This window comes from Diadema antillarum, unplaced genomic scaffold (genome assembly GCF_040938485.1).
Source record: "Diadema antillarum isolate AM-2024a unplaced genomic scaffold, OU_Dant_1.0 seq00000567_RagTag, whole genome shotgun sequence".
NCBI classification, from domain to species: Eukaryota; Metazoa; Echinodermata; class Echinoidea; order Diadematoida; family Diadematidae; genus Diadema; species Diadema antillarum.
The window spans coordinates 967215-989668 of record NW_027271506.1 but is presented as its reverse complement, the minus strand read 5'-3'; positions in this window follow the sequence as shown (position 1 = coordinate 989668).

The window sequence follows — 22454 nt, the reverse complement described above, 5'->3', positions numbered from 1 at the left end:
AGATTTTCTTATTTTCTGAAAGAGCTGTTCTTCCTCTACTTTACTCTTTAGATTGATTCATGAAATAAATGGGATAGTGTATTTTCAACAGTTTTTCTACAATCCTTTTTTTCTGTAAAGTAGTGAGTTCAAGTATATCTTAGATGCTCCTTTTCATTTGTTGAAAATCCTTTGCACACTCTTCACTTTCAATTCCCATATCTTTTGAAAGAATAATGCTACTACTTTGAGAGTTGGCATTAAAGCCCCTTTTACACTTTCACGGATCGCATCACGGATGACCACGGATCGTCGATCCGGGATAATCCGTACTGTTTCCGGTATGACCGTGTTGACACCGTGAAGTCATTCGGCATTATCCTTGATCATCCGGCATGTCCGCGAAAAAAATTAAGCTTGCTTAATTTTTCATCAGGGCATCACGGATAAAAATCAATACGAACTCATCCTTGTTGGCGCCGTCTACTCCGTGTTGCTTCCGTATTCCTTCCTTGTAGGCACCGGCTATTCCGTGTTGCCTCCGTACTCATTTCGGGACAATCCGTGAAGATATCGGGACGTCCGTGTTAGCATCGGCTCCATCCGGGATGAAACATTTGTGTATTTTGCCAATACAAGCTCATAAAGTCCATGAAATTTGCTCACATCTTACCCCATCAGTGCAGACAGCAACCCCTTATACTGTTTGTATAATGGTCGTCTGAAAAGCTTCAGTGGCCCACACACATTTCTTTGATGTTGTTTTTGTTTTTGTTCTTTTTTTTTTTGGGGGGGGGGGTGTTCTGATTTATTTTGTTTTGTTTTGTTTTGCTTTGCTTTGTTTATGTCATGATGTGAATGAGACTTTGCAACAAGAGATTTGCCTGATGTCTATAAGCCGAGGCGTATGTAGGCTGCTGTAGATTTTCTAGTGTGCTTGTTATTAGCTCTAGAGGCATTTTGCCCGAGAATGATAAAGTATTAAAAGCAAAAGTAAATGTCATCTGTCAACATTTTGGAGATATCCGTGTAAAGACCGAGAAGGGACCCAGTTACATCCGTGCTCTTCCGTAATATCCGTGTTAGCTCCGTATCGTTTCCGCTGTGGTTCGCGTTCGTTCCTTGTCTGTCCGTGTAGGCACCGTACATGTCCGTGTAGCCTCCGTACTTCTCCGTGTAGACACCCAGTTGGGATCGTATTCACACCGGCGTAGAGAAGAAAATCGATATTTTGCATGCCGGAACACCACGGATGACGATCCGTAGTCATCCGTGAACCAATCCGTGAAAGTGTAAAAGGGGCTTTTGCATGGACAGAATGTGCTGATAGAGCATGATTCATTTCAGCTTAATCTGACTACCCCTTCATTGTTGCTCCAGTGGTTTATTCCCCAGTCACACAACGCTTTACGATGGATTACGTCCGCCGCGGATAGATACGAATGAGTGGACGCAGGGGGACGCAGCGTGGACGCAGGCATCCGCAGGGACGTATGTAGACGTAACTGTCCGTAACTCATCCGTAAAGACACGCAAAATGACGTCGCCAAACCTGCGAAATTTTGAAATGTTCAAAATTTCGCAGAGGGACGCCAGGGACGCAAACTTACGCAAGTAACCGTAACCAAACGTAATTATCCGTAAATGAACGTAACTACCCGTGGCTTGGACGCAGACCATCCGCAAAAAAATTTACCTACCGTCCGTTTGCGTACGCTTACGTCCGCCGTAAGTATCCGAAATTAACCGCAAGTTAACGAATCACAACAGTTTCGTCTGCTTACGGATATTTACGGACAGCTACGGATGCTGCGGACAATTACACCCTTCGACCCTTCAACACAGTCGGAGCGGTGGAGAGACAGAACTGCATGGTCAAATTATGAAATTTCTCCCACAATTAATGGTCATTTTAAGTGGCACCCATACCATGTATACTCATGACATCGGTTGACTCTTGGTGCTGAACTTTTTTTCTTGTACTCTTCGAATGTGTATTTTTCGAAAAAAGCAATATTTTGGGTAGGGGGCGGGGTGACAGCATTTTATTCACTTTTCTGGCCGGGGAAGGTGTGGGACAGGGGCAACTATATAAAATGAGAACGAATTTAGTATTTCTCTATAGTGTTACCCACTTTACGCTCCATCGAATGTGTATTACACATTTTTTGATAATAATAATAAAAATAATGATAATAATAATAATAATAATAATAGTAATGGTAATAATGATAATAATAATAATAACAATAATAATAATACTAATAATAATCATCATAATAATAATAATAATAGTAATAATAAAGGACATTTATATTGCGCAGCTACTATAATATTATACTCTACTGCGCATTACAAAATGACAGCATACAAGAAATTCAAACAGAAAAATACTTCAAGAGATGACTTGATATCATACTTGGGTGTGGGAGGGGTGTTTGAAAGTTTTGATGTCTTTTTTTTTCTGTAAATTTGATAAGCATTGCTTTATCATAAATATCTCCTTAACATAACCCATTAAGTCATGAATATCACTGAACAACGACAGCGTAACCACAGTTTGTCTATTCCATGACTGCAAGAAATATTTTCTTACTCTAATGTTTAACTTTTCGATCTATATTGTATTTTATTTGTGGTATAGTGATGTTATAATATTATGTGACCCTGCACCACAAAACACACAAAAAGTCGCCACGCATGAAATTTTAGTTGAGAGCCTATTCTGAAAGCGCATACTTTAAAGGGGATGGCTAGTAACTGATCAGTGGGAATCAGTGGGAATGCTGGAGGATGATTGTTCCAAGCCTTGTGGGATTCATTTAAGAGTACATTCTTGTGTTAAAATTATTTGCTTCAGAATGGTCTCATATTCAAGTAATGTGCAGTTTAATGTTTCCAGGTAAGCGTCCCTGGTCAGTGACGGGGCATTAATCTGCACATTACTTGAATATGAGACCGTTCTGAAGCAAATCATTTTCACACAACAGTAGGCATAATTATAATGTACTCTTAAATAAATCCCACAGGGATTGGAACAATCATCCCTCAGCATTCCCACTGATTCCCACTGATCGGTTACTAGCCATCCCCTTTAAGCTTTGAAATGATGTATTACTCAAATCAAATGGACTCTCCTAACCTATCTAAATATTGGAAAGAATGCACACGCTCAGAAAAAGTGTAAACTGAGAAAAGAGGCTCTGAAGTTACAGTGTCTATTCAAGCGCTTAATCTTTATGAAGCCGTGCTGGTTGTGTGATGAATGGGACAAAAAACAGGATGGAAACCGCCGGAGTAACAACAATGAGGTGATTATCAGCTTAAACTGAAAGTATTAGTAATAAAAAAAAAAAAAAATAATAATAATAATGAAAATAATGATAATAATGATAATAATAATAGCAATAATAATAATAATAATAATAATTATAATAATATACGGCCTTATCTACCCAGGGTAGCCAAGTCAAGATCGGCTCGGTTGACCCATTTCACCTATTTTCAGTCCTCACACAAAATCAGTGTGTGCGACTTTTTATTCGTTTTGTGATGCACGGTCACATATATTCTTTACATTTATGACGTTTATTCATATTTGTGTTGCACAAACAAAATTCAAACTTCAAGTTCAAAATTTCATATATCTTTTATTATTGTAAGGCAAATTAAAGGATTACGATTTTTTTCACAATTCAATTTCAGTTTTCCCCAATGTACAATGTAAGACAGTCCAAAATGTGATAACCTTGCTGTCATAATACACTGACTTAGCAGGGATCATACGAGAAAACCAAATTGTCCATAATTATTCATAACAATCTGTAACTATCCGAAAATATCCGCAACTCTTCGCAAGTGTTCAGAACTATTATGTGCCAATTCGTAAGAATATCCGCAAGTGGACGCAAATATTCGCATCTGGTCGTATCTGTTCGTATCGCCCGCATTTTTTGCCCGCATGTTTTGTACAAATTTTTGGTGACGGCAAAGGATCCGCGGGGGTCCGCGGAAAAAAATGACTTTTTTGGACGTAACGCCGGACGCAGAGCATTATGTGACTGGGGCTTTACATCCACTCATTCACTGCACAGTGAGCGCGGTTTGGTAAAAATTAAGCGTATGAACAATGTTGAATAGACTCCGTTCTTCAGATCCTCTCTTTCTCATTTAACGCTTTTCCAGTGTGTGCTTTCTTTTCCAATATTTAGATAGTTAGGAGAGTCCATTAGAATTAAGTTATGCATCATTTTAAAGCTTAGAGTCTGCTCTTTTAGAATCTGCCCTTAGCTAAAAATTAATGTCTATGGCGACTTTCTGTTGGTTGTGTGATGCAGGGTCATATATTGTAACTAAATATCATACAAAAATATTGCGAATTCAGAAAACTCCCTTCAGTCTCTGAGCATTTGACCAAAAGTTGGCAAATGTAATCGCTTAAGTAGGCCTACAAAGATGTGCAAACTTTTTCTTTTGTCACTGTATAGACTAAGCTGTCTCGTCGACTGTTCATTACCCACGATGCGCCCTGTTGCGTCAATAATAGAGATCTAGTACAATTTAGAAAATCAAACATAATGACATGTACGTTTACACCGGACACGGTACTGGCAACAGGCCTGTTTTTTGCTATGGTACGTCAAATCGAACCATGTTTGGTTCTCTTAAAAAGAATCAGTAATTCAGTACAAAACCACCCAAGATCTTATTCTTATGTCAAAATCAAGAGCAACAAAATCAACAATAGAAAATTCATTTGCAACAACTTTTTTTCCTTTTTTTTAAAGCGGGGAAGTGATTTTGAAACAGAACTACAGACATGGTTTCTTTTGGCGCACAGTATAGTAAAACCCCCGTTCCGTGACCGGATTTGGTGTAAACGCAGCTTTATGTTACAGTCATACACGGCTGGGTCACAAAACGGATTTGTTCCGGGTGAAAATAAGCCGGATTAGTCCCGGAATTGGGGGTAATTTATGCTACAGTCACACACGGCCGGATTTTGAACAGGGTCCATAAGGAATTAAAACCGCATCGACCCGGTTCGAGCCGTAGAGACCTGTATTGACCCGTATCGAACCGTATAAAATCCGCTTTAATGACTGCTTTTCGACCCCTATCGACCCATGTCAACCTGCTTCGACCCGTACTGAACCCGAATGAAAAACTTGTCATCATTATCCATTGCATGAAGGCAATGCGGTATACGGCAAGGGTCCATACGGTTTTACGCTGCGGGTTGAAGCGGGTCGATGCGAGTCAATGCGGTTCGAACCGGGCTAATTTGGATATCAATACGGAATTGAAATCCGTGAGAAAATTTTGAACACGACCAAAAACTTTCCACCGCTGTATCGTAGTCCCCGGAATCCATCATGAATTGATACGGGTTACGATGCGTGTCAATGCGGCTACGGCTCGAACCGGGTCGATAAGGTTTTAATTTCTTATGGACCCGGTTCGAAATCCGGCCGTGTGTAACTGTAACATTAGTATATTTATACTCCATCCTTCAAAGGCTCAAAGTTTCTTTGCTAAGCTGAATTTGCGGTTGCCGTAGTAATTAAGACAGCCAAAACCTTCTGCAGATGTGACATTCTCTTTGTATATGTTCATGAAAAGGTTTGCATATCGTGCATACAGGGGAGACAGAGTGTACCCTTGAAAGACTAAAAACAAATCAGGACGAACATCGCGTTGGTATATTCCATACATTTTATGCACTATGTGTACATTGATATGCTGTTCTCCGTCACTGTTTGAAAGGCCTTGAATGTTCCCTGCAAGTATGTGACATAACATTGATATGTTTGCTCTGCCACATTCATTTTAAGGAGAGAATGCATTTTATACAATTATCCTACAAAGCTTTATTATATCAGACATTATGACCTTTGGTCTGGCTCACATGTCTGCAAGCGTGCCGTTGTTTGTTTGTATGTTGTGTTTTTTTTTTTTTTGATTTTTTTGGAGGGGGGGGGGGGGCAAAATCTCGACAGGGGCATACTGTAAAACATGATATATTCGCGGCATGAATTTTTCGCGAATTGGAGCAGACAGCCTTTTTCGTGACATGAAATTTTCGCGAAGAGCCACTGGTGTTCAATGCATACAGTGTAAACAAGTACTTTCGCGTGCATTTTAATTTCGCGAATCTTGGCGCTCGCGAAATTCGCGAAATTAAAGTGCACGCGAAAATTCCTCGTTTTACAGCTAATTTATTATGTGACGGTGTGAAATCCTCGGCGAGGGAGCGAAACGACCACGGTAGGGACTTTTTGTAAAAACAGAGCATTTAAAAAAAGCAAATTTGTAGGAAATGACACATAGTGGATAAATTCTAGTGCGAAGGACTATGATTATAATATACGGGGGTACATTTATGTGACCGTGTAAGATCCCCGGCGAGGGTGTGGGAGGGGGGATACCCCCCTCTCACCGGCGGTAGGGACTTTTTGTAAAAGCAGTTTACAAAAGTCGCGTTTATACAGCATCTAAAAGCAAATTTCTAGGGAATTTAACATGACGAAAACAAAATAGTGTGAAGGACTACGATTATAACATATTAGGGGGTACATTATGTGACGGTGTGAGATCCTCGGCGAGGGAGCGAAGCGACCGAGCGGGGGAGTTTGTTGGAGGGGGTATCACGGTAGGGACTTTTTGTAAAAAAAAAATAGAGTGTAAAAGTCGCGTTTACAGAACATTTTGATTCAAATTTCTAGGGAATTAAATGTAATAATAATGATAATTTATATGGCGCTTCATACTGACGTTTCTTAGCGCACTTTGCTACTCATACAAATAGACTAGAAAACACAATAACATTAACAAAATTAACGTTAACAGTAACAAAAGAAGAAGAAAGAAAAGAAAAGAAAAGAAAAGAAAAATACATGTGATACAATGGTACAATAATTGATAACTGTGTGCGCCTCCAGAAAAAAAAATACAGCTGATTAAACAGGTGAGTTTTAAGAAGAATTTTAAATGATTCGACAGATGAGGCATTCTGAACATAAAGAGGGAGTTTATTCCAAAGAGTGGGAGCAATGGAAGAGAAGGCTCGGTCACCATAACGGGTTTTTGTACGTGGGCCATGAAGTAATTGGAGAGAGGAAGATGAACGGAGGGGTCTGGCAGAAGAGGAGGAGCGGAGAGAGACTAGGTTTTGAAGATATATGGGTGCAAGATTACGTGTGATTTTGTACGTCAGAAGTAGGATCTTGAAAGTAATACGGGAATGTACTGGAAGCCAATGGAGTGAGCGGAGAACAGGAGATATATGGTCATGTCTCCTACTAAGGAAGACTAATCTAGCGGCTGAATTTTGGATACGTTGGAGAGGGGATATGTGAGAAAGAGGGAGGCCGGCAAGGAGGGAGTTGCAGTAGTCCAGATAGGAGGAGACGAAGGCATGGACGAGCCGCTCAGCTGATGATTGATCAAGCAGACGCCTGATCTTCCCTATTTTGAAAATACCCCATGATGCAGACTTACGAATGTTTGTGATATGGTGTTTAAGAAATAAGTGTTTGTCCAAAGTAAAGCCAAGGTCTCTAACACAGTCAGAGACCTTAATAATCCCATCCCGAGTAGTTAGATCTGGTAGAAGAACTGTGCTCCTAAACTGTGAAGAGAAATGGATGAGTTCAGACTTGTCTTCGTTCAGACGGAGTCTGTTGGCAGTGGACCAGGTTTTGATGTCGTTGAGACATTCTCTCAGTGAATTAACAGCAGCAATCCTATCGCCAGGTGACATAGTTATGTAAATTTGAGTGTCGTCAGCATACATAGCGTAGTTGACTCCATGATGACAATTGATGATTCTGGTGAGTGGACCTGTATAGAGGAGAAAAAGAAGGGGGCCGGCAACGGATCCTTGCGGAACTCCGCAGCTGATAGGACTAGGACGTGACCAGGTCCCATTGATTATCACCCTCTGTGTGCGATCTTGAAGATATGACTTGATCCATTGGATGGCAGTGCCTGTGATGGAATAGTCATTACTAAGTCGTTGTAGTAGCAACGTGTGGTCGAGCGTGTCAAACGCAGCAGAATAGTCAAGAAGAAGAAGAGCAGCCTCATTGCCCTTGTCGACAGCAAGAAGGAGATCGTTGAGCACTTTCAACAAGGCAGTTTCTGTTGAGTGGAGGTTGCGGTATGCTGACTGGTTTGTTGGAAGCAGATGATTACTGTCAACATAAGACATCAACTGTGTAGACACAATCCTTTCAAGAAGCTTACTCACAAATGGCAGATTGGCAATTGGTCGGTAATTGCTCGGGACATCGGGATCTAGGTTCGGTTTCTTCAACAGAGGGGAAACAAGAGATGTCTTGAAAGGTATTGGAACTATACCCGATGACAATGATGTGTTAATGATGTTTTTTAGAACCGGAAGCAGCTCATCAAGGCACTCTTTGAGCAGCCAAGTTGGAAGAGGGTCCAGACTGCAAGATTTTGGTGGATATAGCATGATGAGACGTCGAAGCTGTTCATCAGTGACTGGATTAAACTCGCTCAGGTTGCAGTTCAAAGAGTTCTCAGGAGCCTGGACGGATAACTCCAAATGGTTCACGTCAGATACAAAGGAAGACACAATATCATCGATTTTCTTCATGAAGAATATACTGAACCTGTGCGCCAGTTCTGAATCAGATGAGTGTTCAGGATAAATAGAAGAGTCAGAAGGGGTGGACAGTTTCTTCACGAAGTTGAATAGTCGTTTCGAGTCAGCATTGGCGATCTCTTTTCTCAGGTACTGGGACTTTGCATCAGTAATCAGACTGTAGTACAGCTCACATTCTTGACGATACAGGTCCATGTCAGTCTGCATGCCGGACTTCAACATGCGACGTTCAGCACGACGCCGACGCCTCCTGGCCTCCCTAATCTCATCACAGAACCAAGGGGCATTGGGTCTAATTGTCACAGTCACGGTTTTAACAGGGGCATGCTTGTCCAACAGATTACTCAGCATGTCATTATACATTGAAATTGCTTCTGTAGGACAAGACGTACACTGGGAAGTCAACAAAGCCTGTTTAATATCCTGGCGGAAAGAGTTGGTGTCAATATTGCGAAGCTTTCTAAAGCTTACTCTCCTTCTAGGATTTGGTGGGCCTTTAAGATTAATGGCGGAAAGAATGGCGGAGTGATCAGATGGCAAAGATGGCAATACAGTGATATGGGAAATAATATCTTCAGATTTCCTACTAAAGACTAAATCAAGTGTGTGGCCTGCTTGGTGAGTGGCACCCTTAACATGTTGATGAAACCCAAAGGCTTCAACGGCATTGAGAAAAGACTGAGCGAAACTATCAGCAGAATCATCTACATGTATATTAAAGTCACCAAGAAGAATGGTTGGATGAGCATCAACAGCAGCACTCTCGAGGAGAGTTAAAAACTCATCAAGAAAGTCGTTGCTGGTAAAGGTGTGACGAGAGGAATGGGGTGGGCGATAAATGCAATAAACCCGAACAGTAGATGAAGAAGTGAGATGAATCGTGAAATCTAGCAGTTCAGAAGACATAAATTAGTGTGTGTCATTGACAACATAACGCGCAGCAGACCTATACAGGACGCAGATACCACCTCCTCTAGATGTCTTTCTGGGATGATTATATATTATTGAAATTTGGAAGGGATAATTTCAATTCAGCAAGGGTAGGTTCATCCCTCTGGTCACCTGAAAGCCATGACTCAGTGATGACTAACACATCAATATCATTATCTATGATCAGAGTTGACACTGCATCGACTTTATTCGTCAAGGATCTTGCGTTCCATAAACCAAATTGAGACCCACTGGAAGCATCACAAAGGGACTGTGACCTTGGAATCCTCCGCCTACGGCGTCCCCTGTGAGTACGCCGCTGCTGCGCAATCCCAAGATCACATACCCTTCTCCAGATAGTCAAAGGAAGTAGATGACTGGGCTTCCCATTAAACTGATGGAGGGCATGTACATCATATGTAATACGATTCGGTTGAAAACTACTGCAATTACTCATTAGCATGTTGCATTACATCGACTTCAGTACATGGACCTGGGTTTGTTTGAATGTCACCGGACAGTAGGATGGCTAATTGAAAACATGCACATGTGTTGCTATAGTATGCAACAGTTTTACCACAGTGTCTGACAAGCCTGTGAACAGGAGAATGTAGACTGTGATTACAATTACAAGCATCAGTTGGCAGCATGAATACATGGTTCACGTTCAAGAGAGATATACAATCAGAGGTATACAAAAGAAGAGATTCCAGAGACGCCAGATCTTAATCCCCTCCATTGCTGTGGAGGTGATGCTATTGACATACACATGTGAACGGTGTGACAACAAAAGGTGCTATTGAAAGTACAAAGCAAGTACACATACAAGATGCATGAAGCAAGTGTGCAACACTGGGCTGGACACTGAAAATGGCAATACAGAGTAGGCAACAGTATCAAGATACAAAATTCATCTGCTTAAATATACAGGATAAGCTGACGAAAACAGCAATTATTGGGTAGGGATAGACTTGAATTAGCCAAGGCAGAACAACAACAACAACAACAACAAAAAGAAATATGCAAGGTCGAACAGCAAGGGAAAGACTCAGGAAGACACAGGCACAATCAAGGCTGATTAGTTTTTATATACCTTTTAGAGTCCACTTGTCTAGCCGGTCCTCGGGAACTCCGGAGGACATGCTAAACAAATACGAGCGATTTTTAAACACTAACTCAGTGGGGGCCGGAGAGGACAAACTCCCATCAGAGTTCCCTGGTTGTCTAGCAAAAAGTCGGCATACATTTGTATGTAAACGAGTGGTCGCGCATTCTCCTCGAGAGAGGCGGGTAGTTTCTCGTGAGCACTCTGCCACAAACAGCACAGGTCACCGAAAGTGTGTGCCGGGTTCACCGCGAGACCTTTTAGAATCCCCTCATGTAGCAATAGTCTAGCACAACCTCCGGAGGTTGTGCCAGACTAGCCGTAGGCTGTCTATTGTGATCTTTACCTCAGACTCGCACTTTGTCCCGTGGCAGATTAAAGTTATTCTGAGAAGTCTAGACGGGGTGTGAGTATCCATCTGGACTACAGAAACGTAGCAGTTCACATGAACTTCTTAACATTACCTGAGAAAATTAAGATATGCATATAGGTGAGGGTAACATTATGTTCATAATTCTTCACAATTAATATTCATCTAGATTCGGTGTGATGAGCAAACCGTATTTCATCACTTCTATTTTATAAAACATGCACACACTTATAATACTGGGTAAAACTGAATTGCGTTTCTTTCCTCAAGTCGATGATTGCCCCAACAGATTTAAGCTTCTTGTATACAACGAGAATACAAGAACGAATGATGATGTGGTACATAGGTCTGTGTATTAATTGTGCATTCATAGCATGTCGAAAATAACAAAAAGCAAAGCCATAAAGGGTAATGCTTACAATATTACAATACATGACTCCTTGACGACCTTAAGCTCTGATGAGGTAAGGTGGGAGCTCACGAAAGCAAACTAAATGGATCAAAGCACAACTAGACAAACGAGCCAGGATATCGATCTTGCGAGTTTGCTAAGACCAGGCGTCCACTAGGGCGCGGACAAGACCCGGTATTCCGCACTCCTTCGGCAACCTGTCCGCACGTTCCTGAACGTGTCCGCTCACTGTCCTAAACATGTCCGGGCGTTTCCGCACCTTCGGGAGAGAGAAAAATTTCCGCGTCCAAATTTTGATCCAGACCAAAATTTGGACGCGGAAATGAACTTCCTGACACCTTCGGTGACTTGTCCTGACGATGTCCTGAGGATGTCCCGCTTGTCCGGAACCCTTCCGCTCCTTCCGCACACACTCCGGAAAGAATCCCGCGGTGTGGGGAAGCTTCGCGAATGAAGGCGGAAGACACCAGGAATGTTTTAAGACAGTGCGGAGCCGATGCGGATCTATATATGCAGCAAGTGTCCGGAACCGATGCGGAAATTTTGCGATCCAGACACGAAAGTGTCGACACTTTCCGCGAGCGTCACGCGTCATGTCTAGTGATGAAGAACAGGTAAATCTAAGGAGTTCCCGGTCCCAGAAGGCAAAGAAGAAGGTAGTAGAGACTGTGCCAATAGCAACCAGAAAGAAGTGAAATCAGCCCCCCCCCTAACCTCCTAGTAAGCTTATGTTGATTTGATCTTTTCAGAAATTATTTTTCATCTGAGTGACTTTCATGGTTCCCATTACTTACTATGGTACATTTTCCTTTATGTTGTTTTCTTATTTAATTTGCAAACAAACTAGGTTGTCCCATGTGACAGCCCAGCTGAAACATGACAAAAGTAGGTGGAAATATTCCAGGAATATCCTGGTCCAGGAGGTCCAGGAATCTTCCTGGACCTCTCCAAGGCCTTCGACACGATTGACCACGACATTCTTTTATATAAACTTAATCATAATGGTATACACGGGAAGGCCTTGGAGTGGTTCAGAAGCTATTTGAAAGACAGAAAACAATTTGTTTGTATAAACAATGACAAATCTTCTTTGCGCTCAGTTGATTGTGGAGTTCCACAAGGAAGTATACTAGGGCCGTTACTTTTTATTATCTACATCAATGATTTTCCAAAATCTTTAAATGTTCTTTCTTTTATATTATTTGCAGATGATTCTAATCTTTTCTTTTCTCATTCAAATCCTCATACATTAGTTGATGTCATGAATAAAGAATTGAACAAGATAATGCAATGGCTAAGAACAAATAGATTATCGCTTAATTTGCAGAAAACAAATGTGATGTTGTTTAGTAATACCCTTGATAAATTGCCACATGATATAATTTTTGAAAATGAAGTGATAAAACAGGTTTATTCCGTTAGATTTCTTGGTGTAACTGTAGACAGTAAGCTTTCTTGGAAACATCATATAGATTGTATATGCCGCATAATTTCCAGTAACATAGATGTAATTGATAAAGTAAAGTTTTGTTTTCCTGTTAAAAATTTGTTAATGTTATATTCAACGTTAATTTTACCTTATTTAACGTATGGAATTGTAGTATGGGGAAATACACATTCCACTTATTTGGATAGATTATTTCTGTTACAAAAAAAAGCACTTCGAGTAATATGCAATACCTCCAAATATTCCTATACTGACGGATTATTTGTGGAGAATAAGGTTTTGAAAGTAAGGGATATATGTTATTATTACCTTGGTCAATTTATGTACAGCTTGTATAATAATTCATTCCTTAGTTTTTGAAAATATGTTTAATAAGAATACAAATATTCATAAATACCCCACTCGTCAAACAGATGAGTATCATTTGCCCCTTACCCGAACTTTATTTACAAAATCCACGTTTATTTACAGTGGCCCAAAATTTTGGAATTCCCTTGAGAAAAATATAAAAGATTCCATTAGTTTGAAATCATTCTCTAGTAATTTAAAGAAATATTTGATTAGCTCATATGTCCCCCATGATTAGTTTGACTGTTTGGAATTGTTATTCTTTTTTCTTCATCCTGCATCGAGAATGCTGACCTGCCCTTCGCTCTCTCTCTACTCCCCCTCTCTTCCTCCCTCTCTCTCTTTCCCTACTCTCTTCTGTGTGTGCACAATGTATGTGGATGCACACATGTGTGTGTACGTGCGTGTGTGTGCGTATATGTGTATGTGTATGTGTATGTCTATGTCTATGTGTATGTGTGTGTGTATGTGTATGTGTATACATGTGAAAGCGTATACTTCATGTAACCATCCGATTCGATTGAATGAAAACTGTATACTTTCAATGATTAGCTTGTACGGTACATGTATCGTTGTATTGTGTTATAAAGTCATATCTAATTAATGAATTGTAGTCAAGAAACGTAAATGAGGGGACTGCAATCTACAAGTTCGCTTTTTAGCAGCCCCTCAATTTTAATTTCCATGAAGTTCTTTTAAGAACCAATATGTATTATTATGTTCCGATATATGTAATCATGTCAAAGTGCATTACCTGTGTTTGATTGGAAATGAAAATAAAAAAAAACATGCATGTGAACATGCATGTGTGAAATGAATGAAATGAAATACACTCAGAAAAAAAAGCATAGAATTTTTGGCTGAATGTTAATGTATTATATAAACATGAACAAGTTGTTATTCATACGTAAATGCTCTCTAATGATACAATATATTAGAACAAAAGACAAATTCATCACAATAAAAAACGTGAATTCAATCGCAAAAATATACCTGTGGTCTCATTACAATGTAATATCTTTGAATCCCAAAATAACAATGAAAGCTAAAGATAATGGAGGAAAATGAAGAATTTTCTGTCAAATCAAAGTTCAAGTGAAATGAGAGAAAAAACAATAAATTATGAACTCGAAAAAATTTTTAATTTCTTTCTTTCTTTCTTTTTTGCTGAGTGTATATATTTACGTACACTCTAAGCATCACAAACCATTTCAGAAATATTCTTTGCCTGAATGATTTTCGTAGTTGTTATTACCTAATAATTTTATCTTCTCTTTTTGTTTTTGTTGCAAATAAACCCGATTGTCCAATTTGACAGCCCAGCCGAGTCCCCCCCCCCCCCCAAAAAAAAGAAGTAAATTACAGTAGGTTAAAAATATTTCCCAATTTTTACACTTCATGACAATAGGCTAGTAAGCTCTCAGCACGAAAAAAAAAACACTTCTCGGACTTGAATCATTGCAAAATGTTCACAAGTGATCAAAATAAGAGAGAGTTAGAGATGCACAAGGGTAAAAATGAGAGAAAGAAAAACAAATTTAATGATTAGGATCGTTTTGGCATGCTCTGCAGAAGTATCAGACAAAACATGTATATACTTCACGATGGATAAAGCACAGGTCTAAAAAAAGGGAATAAAGAATATATATATATATATATATATATATATATATATATATACATATATATATATATATATATATATATATATATATATATGGTTCAAAAAGTTTGCGAATATCATCCATGTGACTGTAGGCAGAGAAAAGATTGTTCTCCCAGATGAGACAAAAAAAAAAAAAAATGAGTCGCCAGCCGACATGCAGACAATCCTATTCTTCGACTTTAGGAAGTCACATTTGTAAAATAATATTGACCAATCATATCAATAATATCAGCAGCTACTGCGGAAGCATAACAAGGAACATCAATGACGGCTAGCAGTCAAATGAAGAAAAGTCAAAGTCAGCGCAAAATTCATACCATTCCATTTTCCTGGCATTGTCCGCAGTTTGTCCGCATGCCTAACTTATGTTGTCCGGAAGGCATCCTGATTGTCCGCGTTCATTCCTGGTGTAATCCTAGATGTTTCCGCGCTGCCCGGCTAGGATTAGCATATTCCAAGGTATTTCGCGCTCTTCCGGAGTGATTCCTAGGAATTTCCGCAGTCAGTCCGTGGACATTCCTAGGAATGCCCAGTGACAAGCCGATTCACACACTTATTCCGCGTCTGACGCGGACAGGATGCCGAAATGACAGAATTTGCTTCCGAAACCCTTCCTGGGCTTGTCCGCGCCCAAGTGGACGTCCGCCCTAAGAGCAGACTCTTTGTTCTCTCTCTCTCTCTCACACACACACACACACACACATTATAATCATATCCTATAGAAATATGGAAAATAGCGCACGAGACGGCGTGCGGTAGTGTAAGTTCAGTGAACGCGAGGCTTCTTGAAAGCCCTGTCACACCTTTCCGGCATGCCTTGCGTGCGACTTGCAAAGAACATTTTTTGCTACCCGGATCCCTTAAACCTTAAGATCCCTTAAACCTAATTACTCTCAGAAAAGGGTTCTTATTATAATTCATGAGTGTATACCTAGTGTTTGAAATCTTAACACGAAAGCAGATATTTTGATGTTACTCGTGAGAAATTGTTGTAACACTTTAAAGGTTTTTTGTTATGGACTGGCCTTTAAACGTAGGTGGCAGCCATATTGGATTTTGCAAATATGCCGCCCCGGAGGGCGCCCTTCACAAGAAATACGCTTTTTTTTTTTCAGCCGTCGACAACTGCAATTATATTACTAAGGCTGGCATTCCTGGAATATGGACCATGGGCAAGCTATTTTTTCAATAAACTGTTATGAATACAATGGCTTGACCCCTGAATGACCTTAAGGCGACCTTATAAGGAAAAATTGACTTCAGACCATAAAAACAACTTCAGATTCGAATTCCTTGACCCGGAAAACCTCTTAACCTGACGTTTTAAATGATTGTAGGCCTTTTATGTTTTCAAATGCAAGTGACCTTTAAACCTATATAGCGGCCATAATGGATTTTGCCAATATGGCCGCCCCAGAGGGCGCCCTTCTTGGCGCCCATCAAAAATCGAAAAAGTATGGTTTGGGCTACATGTGTGCCAAATTTTGGTGCTTTTGGAAAATTTTGAACCAAAAATCCCTTGCGCGCCCCCCCCCCCCCACTATTAGATCACACTTCACTTCTGACGAAGGACTGTCAACCTGCCTGAAACCGTCAAGTTCATAGTTACCTATTCTCATAACTAGACTTCTTGCTCTACTTTCACTAGCACCTTTACTCAGTGTTTCATTTCTCTTTCCCCTCTCCTCTCTTACACTTTTGTCTGTTTCTACGCTACTTATCTTTTCTTTTCTTTTCCTTTCTGTTCTGATCTCTTCTTTCTTCTTTTTCTTTTTATTTCTTCCTTCCATACAACCCAACGGTCCTTTTCAGGACCACTAGTATTAATTTACACATTTCTTTACAGGTTATTTCTCTTGTCTTCTCTCCTCAGGTCTACACTTTAACCTTATTTTTATTTCTCATTTTTGCATTTCTCCCATAGGAACCTTTTCAGGATTTAACTGTCATCAATTTTCCTCTCCATTCTTTTTTTCTTCTCCTCCGCAGCATTCAATTCTAGGATCCACACTAGCTCCCTTTAATTTACGTCTTGAATTTCAATTTGAATTTCTCTCTAGCTCTCTCTCTCCCTTCTCTCAACATATTCTTATCTCTCCTCTACTTACTCTTCCTTCGAGGGATTATTCGTCCTTTCTCCACTGATTCCGCATTCCATAGCCACACTGTTCGCCGACTTCGTTCTTCTCTTGGTTTCATGAATTTTCACTGCTCTCCCCTATCTCCATGATTCTCCAACATTCAACTCCTTCCTCTTCCTCTTCCCTTCTATTTCATCTTTCCCCTTCCCCGAACATCTTACTTGATTCTCACACTGTTCTTCCTTACCACTCTCTGTGTTCCTTTCTCTACCGTCTCCACTAGTGCAACTTCAACTTCTAGCCCATTACTGTCCCCCTCTCTTCACCTTTTACCCTCCTCACAACCCCCATATGTCGCTTCCCTCTTCATTTCTCCTCTTTCTAGGCTCTTCTGCCAAACAACGATCCGGTTAAGGACTACATACACATTATGTCACCGCAAATCTTTCTTCCTAAAAGAAAATAAAGTTGAGCAACGAAGATGTATACACTAAATCATGTATATGTAAATTTATATCAAAAAACAATAAAGGTCATAACATCGATGCATGTGGGACTCCACTGAGGACGTTTTGTTTATTGGATTCAGTCGATTGATAGAACACATTTGCTTTCTGTTTTGTAAATAATCTTTAAACCAGTTTAAGGCTTGGCTGCGGATACCATGTTTTTCCACTTTATACAATACAATTACATGATCTATGGTATCAAATGCTTACCTCATATCCATGAAGATCCCAATAGCATATACTTTTTTTTTTGTACGCGATTCAATAATTTCATCATGCAATTGAATGTTTTCATAATCAGTAGAATGTCTTGTTCTTAAACCAAGGTGATTTGGAACTTATTATAATAGAGACAAGGTATAGTTCTACATCTTTTAAGATGTACAGGCCTGTTTTGTTGTCACACCATGATCCGTTTTGAGCATAGGCTAAGGATTGAAATTACTGCAGTCACAAGACATCGAGCTAAAAATAACAAAGAAGTCTTGAACGGACACTTACAAACGTACTATTTATAGCATTAGGCCTTCATCAATAAAGATATAAACATATTGTAACTGGCTACTGATATTTCACAAACTCACGTAACTAATGGCTAAAGATATATAAATCACTGCTACAACATTATGCGTAAGAAATTGCCACATCAAGCCTTTAATGGTCAACGCATAATGCCACTCTCTATGATATTAATTACCTGTTTGTTGTGCTCATCTCTTACAAAAGCAAACAGGTTATAGAATCGGTGCAAAAGATGGGACACACCTTATATCAGAATCACTTTATTTTTTAATATCTCAGCCCCTTGAGTCCCGATTTTCATCAAATTATCATTGAATTCGTCTTTTAATAGGATAATCGTTTACTCTTACGTATTTCAAAGAAGGATTTTCAATATCTGCCCCCAGAAAATGAAAACCTGAACCCTCATCTCAACCAAAACCGATACCATACCTTAAACATTCGTGTGTATTAATAAATAGGTGCACCATTCCCTTACTTTTATATGCACCATTCCTCAGTAGATATTACAAGTGCGGAGACGCGGTCCAGAGCACGCAAATAAAGTGGATTGCTTTTCTATTCGCTATGTAAATACCCTACCCTATTCTGAGTTGTACCGTACTGCGCATGTCATTGATGACTAGAAAAGGGATCCAGAAATGGTAGCATCCAGAGCGTACACACACTCTCGCGAATTTGGTAGGTGATAAATGGTTATATAATTGTACTTGCCCAGGTTGCAGAAAAGCTTATCAAGGCACACAAGTTCACGGCTGTGATACGCGACAGACGTTATATCTTACCGTGCTTTTAAGACAAGTGCTGCACATTGATTTGATCTTCATTTACAGGTAAGAGCTGTAACAGTTACCGATCTACCACTAGCACAACTTTTGTTATTGCGTTGTAGCTGTGAATATTTCAGGTTTTAAAAGCTGTCGTATCATCTGAGATAAAGACATGTCATCCAACGTTCTGAACCCTGATATTTGTTTACATCGAGTAGCCTATGAATGTTCTTGTTCTGAAAGTTTTCAAACAAAGCTAAGATAAACCAGTATAGAACTTATACTTATCGGAAAAATAATCTGTCTGATAGTTTGTTTGGAAGATAGCTTTTGTTGGGATCATGTATCGTTTGAGATGATTTAACTGGGAAACAAAAATCAGTTGATAGTAACCATGGTGTCTTTTAAGTGTTAGTCGTCGCGGTCATCATTAATGGGTTAAAGAGTTAGGTTTCAAGCTTTTCCGTGTACTACAGAGTAGTAAATGGTAAAAAGACTTTTGAAAATGAAGAGAAATTGAAAAATTCATCCTTCATAAAAAAAAAATCATGATTTTTGAGGTATGAAGTCACCCTATGGACGAATTTTAGCATATGAATGTACATTGCATGTACAGTATTACATTATCAACTTCATAATTTTGCTTTGCATTGAAAGTGTTAAGAAATAGCATGCATTAACTCGTTTTTTTCTTATTCGTATGTCTACCTCCAAACACTGGCCATTGAATGAGATTTCCTATTCAGGATATGGTTTTTACACGTCTAACTCTATCATAGCACAATATGAGGTAAAGGAATGGGGCACATTCCCAAGAATAGATTTCTAGATGTTCACGTTATTTTTGTTTTTTGTATTGATCTATTTTTGTTTACTTGCTAAAATTTAAAAAGATGTATACATTCGACATGTCCGATGTTCTGTTTCTCTCTCCCGAAAGGTGGGAGGAGGGGCAAATAAAGACAGCGCCTTTGAAATCCTCGAGTTAACAAAATGTATATCCCTAGAAGAGAAATTTTGTTTGTAGAATATTTAGACAAGAAATTACAAAGATTAGATTATGCCACGAGAAGAACGATGCATTTTCATATGACACAGTATGAGAACATGAAATCTTATGCTGAAGTGTTCCAATTTGTTTCAATACTTTCATGTATTCACACTTTCACATCATTGAATCTTTTGATCTAAGAACTGTAAATTTCACTCCGTCCTTTTCCCGTTTCCTGCATTTAGTCTTTGTCAGACTCGACAGCAAGGTATCCGCGTCTAATATTCCACAGCGACACCCCTACTATTTCTTTTATTCATTCCGTTACTGTGTCACACTGTGCTAAGAAGATGGGATATCATGAATAAGTTATGAGATCACTTTCATTGTTGTCATGAGTAGTAAGATTCAGTAACCACCTCAACCTCGTCCGACCAATCCGAAAACAAAACACCTATTTATTTACAGTGTTTTTACCGAAGCCCAGAATTTTGTGTTTCAGTTGGCTATTCATAATTTCATGAGTAAACATATACACCTCTTTCACAGAGAGTGATTTTTTTGGTTGTTGCTAAGATCACTTAACGAGGCATCACAATATATATCAAAGTGTTTATGAGTCCCCGCCCCAAAAGGATTTCCATGCCATTATTTCGAAGTATAGGTGATTTCTTCGAAATGAGAGGGCAATATATAACAAAGTATGATTGATACCTTTTGACAATGTATGAACGTGCTTGGTCACATTTCAATATAACATGTATTTAGTCACCCCTGGTTTTCAACGATGCAACAACAACAGCAGCAACAACAACAGAATTATGTCCGGGTTATTCACTTCTAAATCAAATATTGCGAGGACAGAAACTGGTAGGCCTACGTTTTGTCGAAATTACAATTTTCAATATGCCTTCAGACGGTTCCGCAGTCGTAAAGACCACAAAAACATATTTGTTTTCAGATGTATACACTCGTTTCATAGTATCTCATATATTCTAACAACATTTTGGTATAACTCATCTATGCAAAGTATATCTGTATACCAGTCTTCGTATCGGCACCTGGGGTGGCATTTCATGAAGTGTTTTGTCAGATATTTCATCTGACAAACTGTTATAAGCTACTGAAATCCTTGCATCTGATTGGCCAAGAGCAAATTTTTTTGTTAAGTTTGTCGGACAAAACGCTTCATGACGTCAACGCGCAACGCCCACTGTGTTATCATCTCAAAGTGTCATCAAATGTGATTTTAATATGAAAATCATTTTCCCAGGTATCCCACTCCCCCTAAAAGCTGGCTGGCGCTATCGCTCTGTCAAAAATGACCTTTTTTTCGATTATAGATTGTAGCATTTACCAAAGAAGAAAGACTTTGGAAACAGTGATTTCAAACGTGATGTTAAAAAGGTCTGTATACATGTTCTCATATATGTTGTAGACATGCTCTGGTATTTTACATGTATTGTCATCAAGCCCATCTCTGTCTAGCCAATCCGAAAGCACCACACCTATCTACAGTGTCTTTCCAGTCGAGCAGAACCCCCAATATGTAAAGGAGGAACCGCAAGACTGCAATACATGGACGGCTTTTTGTTTATGAATTCTAACCTTGAATCAATATTGTGTTTTCCTTAATATTGATGTAGATGTTGGGCTTTTTGAAATTTTAAGAGCAAAATGACTAGAAAAGGATGAAAAAAAAATGTAAGCCATGACCTAGGTTAGACAAAAAATTGACGTTTAGTACTGAAGTCGCTTGCCGTGGCGGCATCTAGGGCACTTTTTTTTTTCTTTTGATTGAATCATGAATTTAATTTTCGTCCTATTGTTTCCTTTCAAATTATCCATAGCGCAGAACTGACAGCGGTATGTTTGAGCATAATTAAATCAAAATTAATAGATGCTTATCAGTTACAGACCCGGGATCATGGGGATATAATGAAAGTAAATGAAATGAGTGGAAATTCTAGCCCGGCTTGAATATCACTCGGCATTACACGGCTATATCCGTAGAATATTGTGTAACACGATATCAGTGGTCTTTAAAGAACACACATAGTCGAAGAATCTTGACGGTAATCGGCCGTTTAAACCGATGAGCGCTCGCTTATGGCGGGCCATTCGCCCAATATTTCCAATGATCTAGGTTTTTCGAGAGAAACTGTGTTCATCGAGCAATAAACTCAGTTTATCGATAAACTTTGTTTATCAATATTACTACTGAAAGACGCAGTTTATTACGCGAAAACCTGAGCGATAACCTTCGTTTATTTCTCGCTCGATATCATTGTTTCTACCTCTCTATCCCTCTCTCTCTCTCGAAAAAAAAACAACCACAACTTACTTTATCGACTAATAAAATGAGTTTTTTTTTTTCGGTGATACACTGAGTTTACTGCGATAAACTAAATTTTAGGTCTTTTCATTCGATTCGTTCGATAAACTTAGTTTATCGAGTGATAAAACGGAAATATTCGGTGAAAAAGTCAGTTTGTCGCGATTAACTAGGTTTCTCGCTCGAATACTGTAACACATAGTTATCGACAATCAGAGCTGTTCAAGCCTTGTCAATAGTGGGCGCTCTTGGCTTTAGCGTTGCCACTGCTCTTGTGGCGTACTACATTCCCACGCGTTATACGAAACTGATAGTTGCATTGTGGCAAGATGTCAACTTAACCATGCGCGTCGAATG